Here is a 13,142-nt window from a genome sequence, read left to right on the forward strand (position 1 = left end):
CAAAGTAAATAGCATAAGGAAGAAATTTTATAACATATTCTGGCAAAATGCAATGGTGGCGCCAGTTTTAACAGTTAAATACGTTTATTATTACATTTTTAAAACTCGCAACGTTTTTTCATTTCCTTTGCGTGTGTCCATAATAATATAAAAAAATTTCGTTCAGTATAAAAAGCCAAATTTAAAGTACCTCTGAGGAAATACACGTAAAAGTTTATTGTGAACAATGCAAATCACTTGCGTGTATAACTTCATGTAGAGTGATGAGGTTTTTAATTTTTGCAAATATTTAATCAACTGTGCTGCCACAGTGGTATTGATAATAATGGACATGTATGTGACGTAGTGGCTGGTGCCCATCCATACAGTAATTACATACAGCTAAATATACAGTAAAATAAGTAGGTTATAGTACTTCTACTGTTATACTGGTAAATAAGTCAGTCATGAGTTGCTACAATCTAAACTCAAAGATTAATTGTTTAAAACCAATATTCAGACTACATATACAGCCCATACATAACAAGATAAAATCTACGTGAATTTTTTTCAGTGAAAAAATCGTGTTGTTTTGACTTATCCATTTGAAAGAATATTCCACTCAAACGACAGAGGTTCAGCCGTGGTGTTCGGGTCATAGGCCGGCAGGAGACTGAATGTTAACTCTGCTACCTTTGTCCGTATCAAATTGAAGCAAAATTTCTTACGATGCCACTGTACTAAACAAATTTTCCAAAGGTATAATGTTTTAAAATTGTTTTCATGGTAACGAGGAATAATTATTGTTTGTTAAGAAATAGAACAATCGTAAGGGTTAAGTTATAGTTATATAAATTTTTCAGGAAGAGGAGCACATCTAGATCTTTACACGATAGATAATTAATAAATGAATAAATATTAATTTCCTCAATGAAATAAAGATCACACATATATACGAAAAACAGGATATGATCTCTAAGGCGCAGCATAATTAAAAATATAAGTAGTGTATGATCTTTGTATGAAACATAATAACATATTGAGAACATGAAATTTACAATTATAAATATGTATTAATTTAACATATATGCACTCATAATTTAATAAAAAATATAAAAATAAACAAATACATCTTAGCTACAAATCAAGTGTTTGAGAATAAGATGACTACCAGATAACAACGGCAAAACGTCCGATAATGTGATTATGAATGATTATTAAAATAATAAAAAAATAACTTAATTTATGAAAAAAAAGATTACATCGAATACAGTTTATTAGGAGGCTTGGAAACTCACACACTTATAGACTCACGCCACACATAACCAAAATCTCTCTCTCTCTTTCTCGCTCTCTCCCCCTTTTCCTGTCTCTACATTTACCACCATCAAAAGACGCTCTCTCTCAACACACAATCCTTCAAAGTTACAACATCATGACACTATCATACGCCAAACCACTGTAAATACAACTGATGAAAATAGGATCAACAATTAAGCTAGTGATGTCAATCATAGCTAGCATGTCACATCATCCATCTCATGATCAAGTATCTGTCAACATTTACATGACACAGTTTTAGTGGCTGCACTGCAATTAAAAGTAACCTACTATGCCAGTGAATGTGCATTATTGTATCACATATTTGTAGACACGGAAAAAAAATTTTCTTTTTAATTTTTTTTCTACCCCTCCTATTTTTATGCTAAGGCTAGACCCATAAAGATGTTTTATCTTTACTAAACAGATCCAATAGAATGGTTTGTACTGGACAAATATAGAGTACTAACAAAAGAGACAGAAAGGAGCTGCATTATCCCTCAATAAGACACCCTTGTTGTCTTTCCAATAGTAATAATAAATTTGTAATATTCAATTTCTAACATGTACAATTGCTTAAAGTTATATTGATGTAGTGTAACCAAAATTTAATAAATTATTCTTTTATATAACACACGACGTTTAAATTTTTGTTATTATTCATATAAAACATAAGGTAAATATTTTTAATGTGTATTAATTATTAAAGTTCTATAATATAATATTCTGTCTGTAAATATATCATTTATAAAGACCTTAGTTTTTCGAAAAGTTAGAAATAGATACCTTGTTTTAAAATTTAAACGTGTTGCTGCTTCAATTTTCTTCAGCATATAATTAAATGGATATTATCATTATTTATTGACTGCTTTATTTTTAATTATAATTACACTAAATTTTTATATATTATATCAGCAGAATTACAAATCAATGTAGGCAATTACTGTTACTTGTGATTAGCCAAGTATTGTTGTATGTATGTTGTTAATGCTCCACATTTGAAAACCATTTCTTTATTACAATCTCCCATACACTCATAAGTGAAAATGTTATTAAAAAGCCTGGAATGACTGAGAGTATTGATTTAACGAAACAAATTTTAAGTAGTAAGAAAGTTGAGTACAATCATTTTGAGAATACGTAAATTATTCACGCAGTAAAAATAAATTACTAGGATCGTAAAAATAAACAACGCATCATTTCAGCGCACTCTTGCGTTGCAGTACACTGCCTACCTCACTAGAACTAATTATTAAGGCACAGGTTTTTAACCTAACTCAAGGAAAAAAATGTGAGTGTATCATTTAGCATGATATCTTAATAAATGTCATCTTCAGCCTTTAAAATGTTCAGGATACTTCATTTCTGCATAGACATCATTAAGTTCTGTGATTGTGCATGTTTAACTGTAGAATTTGGTTGAGCGTCATTGAAGCACTCAGTGGGCTGAAACAATTATTCAAATAAACAATTATTACTCCAAACAGGCTTTGCCTTGGAGTTTTTTCTCATTATTTCTCATAGTGATAGTGTTATAGTAGTTTTAGTTGCATATGTATGTATTGTTTATCTGTAAGTAAATGTAATGTTTTTTTGGTTAGTCTGTAAAATTTTATAAAAATCGTATCTGTAATTTTTATTTGTGAGAAATAAAGTTTCTTTCTTTCAATTACGTTTATGCCTACTGTGAGGATGTTAATTTTTCTGTTCTGTATGAATTATCTGCATGACAGCATGACAATAATGAAATGAGCTATATGATTAACATTTAGCATGGAACTTTAGCGAAGTCTATTGCACAACACTTGGTGCATCGTACTCGTACCTTGCATATATAAATCAACAATAAAAGAAATGGATGTGATCCATGTAATAACACAAAAGTGGAACATGTAAGTTTGCGAAATTTTAGGAAAATTCACAAGCAACAATTCTGGGCTACTCACAAGTAACCGTAAGTGTCTACATCTATTGAAAATCTACTGATATAATATATGCAAATTTAGTGTAAGTTTTTATTTGAATTAATATATGTAGTGAACGTGTAATCATTTTAAAATTGAAAGAAGAAGGCATATTTTTGACATTTTTCAACAAGAAAAAGACAAACAGTGAACTAGTTTTACGTTAAAATGGATCGATAAAAATACCAGCAAGTCCTACTTTGATGAAACTGCAGAAGATTATAATTTTAAGGAAACAAAAATGTAGCTCAACTTATGTTAATGACACATCCTTTTGAATTATAATACATTCAAGCAAATGTTGGTAATAATTACATAGCTTTGCTGGATATAAAATTTTTCTTCAATACCATTTACATATTTTGTCAGCTGTGCCACAGAGATTTAATTGAAAAATATTTCACCAGCTGACTTTATTAAGTGTGAATTTTTTATGTTTACATTTATTTTCTTCTTATTAATAACGGGTTTCTAACGTATTAATTGACTATTTCCATTAAAACAAGTAACAGTGCATATTTTGCATTTCGGAGACATAAATCAGTCTGATTGATCTGGGGTGAAACACTGTTTTATTTAACAAAGCATACGTCATCATACAGTCGTCGTCTTCATGAAATCCAAGTTTTTAATTTTTTGACCTGTGGTCTTAGTGGCTTGATATAACGTGGACTTATGTGTGCACTGCCTGTCTCCTGGTGAGAGGTTACAACAGTTGGTGCAAGTCAACCCACTCGTCAACAGAAATCTGGAATTCTCACTAACCTTAATATCTGAGTCTCCGAATAAAGAACCTAAAAGGTCCAGCTTGTCATCACTTCGAATGGTAAATCAGAATACATTATTTTCTTCCTCGATCGTAGTACTTGTTTTTTGTATTTAATTTCGTTTAGTGAAATTATAATAGCATGAGTTAAAAAAGTATCATGAGTTGACAAATAAAACAAAAAATTAACCTTTAGTTTTATTTATTTTTACAAATCCTATATTACAAGTTTTTAGTTCCGTTCATTAGCAAACTCATAACAGGCGTTCATACATTGTAAATATATATTAATTAATTTGTAGTGATAACCTTGTGTGTGTAGTAGACTTGTTGTTAGGGTATTTATTTACCTATTAAGAGAGGACGTTGCAAGGTTTCAGGTTAGAATTGGACAAAACATTTATTATTTCGGAACTTTTTAAATGAGTTTGCTTGTAGTTCTGTTAAATACTGGCCGATCAGTGTCGCTACTTAAACGTGGGATAATTAATTACATTCGTATTGGTTCCCTATAATGCATATTTGAACTGCTACCAAATCATGTTATCAGTTTAATCATAACTTAACAGTCACATTGAGTTTTGTTTCTTCTAATCGTAAACCCGTGATAGTGATAAATATATTACATGTATATTACATTTGTGGTACAATAGCTTATCTGATTAAAGCTCATTTTATTAATATATTATTTAGTGATAATAAACGTTTAAATTATGACATAGTTACTATTTATTTCTAATAATTATTTCTAAAACCTTTAGGCATCTCCAAACATTTTAGAACATTTATCCGTTGCTATGATTCAGGAAATTGGGAGTAACGCTGCGTTTATAACCATTTCAATTGGGTGACATAACTAAGGGATGTTTATTTAGGAATGATTTATTCTTCAATTTTCTCGTTACCATTAGGGTACCTTTTAAGTTACCCATAAGAATAACTCAAGTTTCGATAACGCTCAGCAAATTTCTAATGGTTGATATGCACCTCAATTCGAAATGCATCTATTTGATCTATATCACGAGAAAGATTCCTGAGTAGGCTACTATGGACAGTGCTTAAAACAATGCAATTTTAAGAAATAACTGTGAAACAATATACCTACTTACACTAGATATTTGATTGATATTTAGTAAGTTAGTATTTCCGTATAATTAGTATCTTTAGGTACAACATATATTTTGTCAGACCTTTAGTAGGTATCACCGTAAATAATACTGACCTTGATAGAATATTTCACGGTGCTGATCGAAACCAACAAGAAAGTGTCAGAGTTATAAAAGATATACTCTTTACACGCAGTTATGAGATTTCATGACCCTTTAAATACTTAGATATGAAGATGGCGCAAACAAGGTTATGGGTTATATGCTTGTTTTAAAGATCTACACTTAGTATATTTCATAACATTTATTTGCAACTGGGAACACTGTAATTTTACTATTACTTTACATGTCGTTATATTATATTGAGGCAAAGTCACCAGATTAGTTTAAATAAGCACAATACTAAACGTCATATCTATCTAAGGCGATGAACTATTAAGATGAAAAAGATACAATTAATACAACTCATGAACTAATAATTGCCATAAGTAATTGTAATTACATTACGATTATAAAATATTCTCATGTAAAACATATCCTGAACTAAATAATATTAGCGTGGCATTATGAAAGAGCAATTGTAGCCAAATTTACTTTTAAATAAAGCAATGCGTTACCTACAATATTGTATGTGTCGTGTGTGTATTAGTGTGATTGTGGTGACCTGCAATTGAATCACGCTGTAACAATCAGAAAATACAACATAAAAAATCTAAAAAAATGTTATGATTTTAATCGTAAGAAATATTTTATTAAAGTAGAGATTTACAATTAGTGTAGATTTTTCTAGCTCACGTACATTTGCTCATTCTACGTTTTAGTTTATATTTCTCCTACCTCATATGCATATTTAGTACATGTCGTATTTAAGTTGATACCATCCGTAAATTTTCATGGTTACCGAGTGTGACATTTGGTCGCAGATGAAAGAAATAAAACAAAGTTTTATTGATTTTGGACTACTGTAAGAGTGTTACTACTGTAAGCTGCTAATCTAGGCGGGGGTGGGGTGAGTTGAAATAAAAATAAGAAAATACTCGTACGTTCAGATCCTCCCACAGCTGGACAAGTACCTCTTTCTCGTTTATTCCAGAATGAGATATATCGTTGACAAATGTTGATAATTTGTCATTGTCACTTAAAATTTTCTGATAAAAATATACCTTGAATAATTCAAAATTTAATTTGTAATTTCCTTTCACGGGAATATTATATAATAGTCGTATTCATCCATTTCATGTGTCAACACTTTTAGACTTCTTAACTTTCTAATATAGTATACACCGAGTTTTACTACTTCTTTTGCTTTTTAACGCACTCCAGAAAGATAAAAGTTTATATATTAATCATTAAAATTTGTATTTTTTTATTCGAAAGTCATTGGACTTAAATAAGTAAGAAGTAATGCTAAGATGATCACAGCATAATTCACCTGTAGAAAGTTAATATTTACACTTGCTTGTGGACTATCCACAGTACTTGTTTTATATGGATTGATAAAGTCATTTGCAATAGACAGAACAATACGCTCACTACCTCGATGTTATACAGTATTTTTACCGTATATAGCAAAAGGTAAGACCAAGGCAATAAGTATATAATTTTGATTTACCAGTTTGAAGTGTAGGCCTAGTCCCAAGCTGTAGTTCCTTTGTTGAGAGTCCCGATTTGAAGAAGCCTTTATAAATCCAGGTTAACGACTGATTTAACTTGCACTAGCTGTAACTCCTCTTTAATATTATTCCAATTACAAATTTACGTTACACTAAGCCACTGCAATTAAATGTTAAAACCTCGTACACGGTTTTTATGGAGATGATAATAAGTATTGTTAGGTAACATACAGTTTATCCATAGATTAATCGTAGATTTTTTAGTTATTGTAACACTATTATTTGGTTTGTTTCGCTGTTTATCTCGATTTATCCTTAGTTTACTCAAGTATCCTTAGTTTATCAATACAATAGCTTGAGTACAATAGCTTTATTGATCCTCTTGGTGAAGTTTTCAAACACAATGACAAAAACTTAATGCTAGTAATGAAATGAAAGGATAAATAACTTCGAACATAATCTTAATAAAAGGAAACATATAAAAGTACATCACGTAAGAACAGTAAACCTGTATAGAAGTAATTAAAATTTAACTAGCCACACGTGAGAAAGTCTGGAGCATGTTCCGGCAACAAACAACACTGGCTCTAATTTGCCGCATTAGTTCTTAACAAAGGGTTTTATTAAATTGGCGCGCTCACAACGTTTTGCTTTTCCCAGTGTATTTCAGCGCCGTAAAGCACAAATTGGAAGCCTCCAATAGCAATGTTTATTTTAAAGGCAATACGAGAATATAACATTTTTCTAGCAATATTTTTGACTGTAATTGCAGAAATTTATTATGAAGGAGTGGATTTCGTCCAAACACAAATATTTATAAGAAACCAATAGGGAAATCGGGTTGTTGTACGACTGTCAATACGTCTATAAATCCGTCCGTCCGTCTGTACGATAACTCTTTATAGTTTTTGCGATTTGAAATTTGGTTCACGTAGGATCTTTGTCCAAGGAAGAAGATTTTAATTCTTGAAAAGATTAAATTCCTTCAGGTCGTGAGTTATGTTCATGACAAAGACATAATGCTGAAGTTGCAAACTGGAATTCGGAGTAAACAAATATCACATGCACTGAACTTAAATTTATGCGCTATCCTATAAGTAGCAAGTAACACGGGACAACATAGCTCACTGATCATGCTTCATTATTCCCAAGAATTTGACTGGATCAGTTACGAATTTTTGACAGCTAAAATGAGTTTATTGCAGATCTAGAGAGACATTGTCAGATGGGTTAATTCATGGCTAAGTGAACGGCAGCAGGTCACGAAGGCATGGAGTAAGACTTCCTTGCCCCTTCCTAAGCGGCGTGGTGTGACTCAGGGTATTGTTTGGGGCATATTCTCTTCAATCTGTACCCATATAATCTGTCCAACTATATGCAGACGGTTGTCAGTTACATATTTCATATAAAATTGAAAATATGAAACTTGTGGTCGGTGGTATAAATTCTGATCTGGACAAGATCATTACATGGTCTGTCAGAAAAGGCCTCAAGACAAACTTCAGCAAGTGTTCAGTTTTGCATATATCTTCTTAAAAAGTCCTCTGCAGCGTAAGTGCAGGTGATGCTGGAAGGCCAGGCCCTGGTGATTTCTGACAAGGTAAAAACGCTGGGCGTTTTTGCTTGACTAATTTTGCTTAAACTCACATTTTCTGATACTTCATAACACTCCATTGAGTGATTTCTGGCTCAAAGGAGTGTTCAGGTTTAGAAAACTTTTACCGAAATCCAATAAAGTTCACCTCATGCAGTCAGTCATTTTTTCAGTATTTATTATTGTTATCCATCATATGGGAGTAGCCTCTAAATAGAGAATACGGGAAGTTGCAAAACACTGCAGTAAGGTTCGATTATTCTCTCTCACGTTTTTACCTAGTCTTCCCTTATCCTTTATCATAAAACTGGCCACCTGGTTTCTAGGGTAGTCTTCTGCAGGATCCTGACGTGTTGCATGGTCTAAAAATCTTGTCTCTAAAGGAGCCGCAATACCTGAATGAAAGGCTACGTTCCCGCGTAGAGGTTGCTGAATGATACGAAAGTCAGCGTGGAATACTGCATTTTCCTAGAGTTAGGCTAGAGACTAGCAAATAAAACCAGATAAAACAAAGTTTACACGATTGTAGTAATTTAAAACTTTTTACCTGTTTAAAACAGTTTATTAGTGTTAATTTCGCTATTAGTTTAAGCTAAGTTAGTTTTAATTTCACTTAAAAAATATAATATAGTGGAAGCCCTATTCCTAATCCATCCAGTCAGAGAACTTAGAGAGTGTTTACGTTCATAAAGATGAGCTTTCACGATATATGGAACCGATATGGACTCGTCGACAGTACTCTAGTGGAAAGTAACGACTAACACGATAAACCAGTGCTCCGGTGAAGGTAGTTTCGTCTATAGCGTTTTGGGCCACATTGGTTTACATATTTTATATAGTTGGTGTTCACTAGTTAAGCAGGCCTACCAAATCAAAAATATTTTATACCGACTTGGAGAGTTGATTACAATTTAATCCTTGAATTGCATTCAGAGTTTTGTGGCAAATAACCCAAATCTTTATACGGTCTTAGTGGAATTTCCAACAGTTAATATTCAACAGCAAGTGCGAGAAAGGGTTTAGAACCCCATAAGAAACAACGTTACTCTCCTGCTAGGTAGGGAAGGAACATTCCTTTAATGACTGGTCACTCTAAGGCACTCAGGAATACTCAAGCAGGTGGTGTGTGGAGGTTTGATAGTAAATATAGTTGTACATTTTTTGTTCAGGATAGTATCTATGAATGAATAATGACAGATGACATGAGCATTTCCAGTCTAAAAAATATTTTTTTATTCAATATTGTTATAAAAGTGCTATTGATACTTAGTAAATTTGTATCAGTTTATAAGAAATTGGAATGAAACCGAGCTAAACCAAATAACAGTGAATTCAGAACTAACACTCGTGCGTGCCGACTGTCCTTTCCCTTTTGATTCCCTTAGGACAAGAGGAACCCATGTCTTTAAGTCTCTATGACCTTTCTGTGTTGTTATGCAGACGGCTAAACGGACAGACAAACGGAAACACGGAATATTTGATCTTTTGACCTAAATGTCAATAACCAGTAAGGTCCTTCCTTGAATCACGAATAATCTACGCACAAGGAATCTACATACAGCTGTATATCAAAAGTTGTTACAGACAGGCGTACGGGCGAACAAACAGACAGACGTACGTACTTTGGCCGTATGATCTCAAAATCAATATATTTCTTAAACAGATAAGTAGAAATTTCTATATTTAAGAGCGTTTGTCGTTTACAAACGTTTTTCCTGAATACCTTAGTGGTTAAAAATTACATAGTTTGTTAAGGTCTTTAATTATAATTCACATATTTCAGATTTTCTAATTTAATTTTCATTTCAAGTTTTTAAAATCGGTTTTTAAAATAAAAAAATAGTAACAGTGATCCCCCATTGAAAACTCTCCGTCAGCCGTTCGGTATCAAATACATCAATAAAAACAAATTTGAAAAATAAATATGTATAATTCACTTCAGCTTTTGGTAAAATAAAATTAAAGTTTATCACATAATAACCGTTTGCAGCATTAAATTGTTTTTCAGGAATTTATTTCATTGGCTTTTGTTTTATATTTTGTTGAAATATATGAGATTCAACTGAATAATAAAATACTCGTATTTTAATGAATTAATATAATACTATGAGCAAAATAAAATACTTAGAACAGACTTTGTAGAAAAGAAAATTAGTAAATTTGCAAGAAAGAGGTAACAAAAGGTTTCAGAATATGGTACGGAATATATTCTAAAAAACTCAGCTACGAGATCAGCCCCGACGAGGTTTTTCTCAACGAGCGTCTTGTTGACATCTAAAATTCTGGCCGAACTAAGCTATATATTTTATTGTCACTTTTATATTGTTATTCATCCTAACTATCTACTGTTAAGGGATCGGATTTAAAGAATTTATCTAGCATATATTATATATTATGTTTTTTCAATACATTGTAAAAGTATATAAGTTCAATTTTCATACAATGTTCAAAAAATCGTTCAAATAAAATTATAACAGGATTATTGTTTCTATTAAACAGTATTATTATAACAAAGAGAAAAATATAAAATTTTACGATCGTTTAACACAATCTATTATTTATAATTCATATTATGAGCGCTTATAATATTTACTATAACACTTCTATAGCTTGTTAAACAGCGTTGAAAGATAAAATTATTAGTTTCTGAATTAATATAAAATGAATTTTATTTCAGATATAAAAAAATAAAAAATGACTGTTGTCGATTAAAGAAAAATACTAATAGAAATAGAGAAAGCTGTATTCTTGTACACAAAATAATAAGAAACAAATATGATCATAAAATAACAAAACTAACCTTTGGCAACAAACCCATAACAACAATTTATTGGTTACATCTGGTACACAATGTATTACTGAGATATCTGTATTACGGTGTTTATTTTAGGAGGTGTTACTTTTTTACAGTCTGTGTCATTGATATGAAATCTGAGGTGTTATTGGACAATCCGAGGCTCTTATCGTGGGAGGATCTGAACATGTTCTGTCCTCCACCTTCACAGCCGCCCCTCCAGACCAGCAACATAATGTAGCCTACTACTGCACTTAAGCATAAAATGAAAGCTCGTTTTTTTAAATAATTTAAGTGTTTCAATCGACAACGGGTTGACTTATTATTTACAAATTATACAAAATAACACTGTTTCTTACTGCATTACTTTTTAAATTTTCCTCAAAATTAATCGAAACAAACTAATTTGGTACCAATTGCTATTAAGGAACTTGTTAAGATGGGCAACGAGTTTTCCAATAAGTAACATATCATTTATACTAATAGCTGGAATTATTATTAAAATTACTCAAGCCAATGAGCCTGCGTATCAAGCAACAAAGAGATACAAAAGTATATACTTATTACACTTATACTTATATAATTTTTATTATTATTAATACTAATTAAAAATATGATTAAATTTAAAACCTAATTGATTAGACTTTTAAAGTAGTTTAGTGATTCATGTAGATAATCTTTGGAGTAAAATTATAATTACATGTACTTGCAGGAGATAAAACCGAACATTAAGTAATGCAATTTAATTATAAATATTTACTTTAGTATAACTTATACTTACCTGCTCCATGTCACTTCAATGAATTGGCTCTCAAAGTTCTTATCAAATGGGACAAAGAATGTCAAGTGGTCAGCAATCAAGAGCTCCAAGAAGAAGCAGATAGACTCAAGGCTAGACCATATTACATGCCTACTCGTCGTATTACAGGAGTCGAAACACCAGTTTACTCCAAAGATCTATTCACCAGCAAGGTGTTTAGTGGTAACTTTTCAAATCGAACTTTTATCTCATATAAAATTCCCAAAATATTCTTTAAATTACTGCATTATTGTAAACTTGTTCTATGTAAATGTCACTTTGTCTTTATAAAAATGTATGCAGTTTAGTTGGTTTTTATTTTGTTGGTAACTGTGATTAATACACGGCACTCTTATGAATGACAATCAGATACTTTGTTAAGTTTGAATAGCTGGGAGAAAGTACGGATTATGGTTTGTACTTCGCATTTTATGCTTAATTTTGAGGATTCAGGAGTATAGTGTTCGTGTTTTTCTTGAAATCTTTATTAATTAAAAAAAATTTAATTTGAAAATATGGAAGGCGTCTATAAAATAAGAATTAACGTAGAACCGAAACTGTTATAGTAACGTTGAATTTGTACTGAGCAATAAACTGTTTCTCTGCGGCCAGGGAGAATCTGCCCAAGAGTGTGGAGGCTCGCAAGCAAAGATAACATATTTCCTCATTTTAATGATTGCTAGCTTCACGGTATGGTAAATACTTCTGCTTTACCGAAAACTATGTATCCATGTTTTATACGATAGAATAAGACCAAATTAACGGACTATTATTCTGAAATACATGTTTTAGTTTGGTTTTAAAACGTTATGTATTAATTTGTGATGTTCACAACCATTAGCTAGTGAATTTATATAAAAAATAATGTTATTAATAAACGGTGTTATTTACTACGTCTTAATATTTTTTACATTATTAAAAAAAAATAGGTAATAGATTAGTAAAATTTTAGTTTTAAGTTATATATAAAACATACATAAGATGTATAAATTTAACTCCATAAGTAATTTCTTTTATATGCAGGATGTTTCAGACTACCCGTACATTATGTATAGCAGCAAAACAATTAGCTGCAATGTTCGTTTCAACAGATAACCGAATTTTTCATGAAGCGTTTACTAAAATATGTATCAACCCGGAAGATTACCCATAACAAATCTTTGTGGCGGGTGATGTCCATTTTTGTAAACATTTTCAAATTGGAATA

Source organism: Homalodisca vitripennis, unplaced genomic scaffold, assembly GCF_021130785.1.
Source record: "Homalodisca vitripennis isolate AUS2020 unplaced genomic scaffold, UT_GWSS_2.1 ScUCBcl_145;HRSCAF=1380, whole genome shotgun sequence".
Taxonomy (NCBI): Eukaryota; Metazoa; Arthropoda; class Insecta; order Hemiptera; family Cicadellidae; genus Homalodisca; species Homalodisca vitripennis.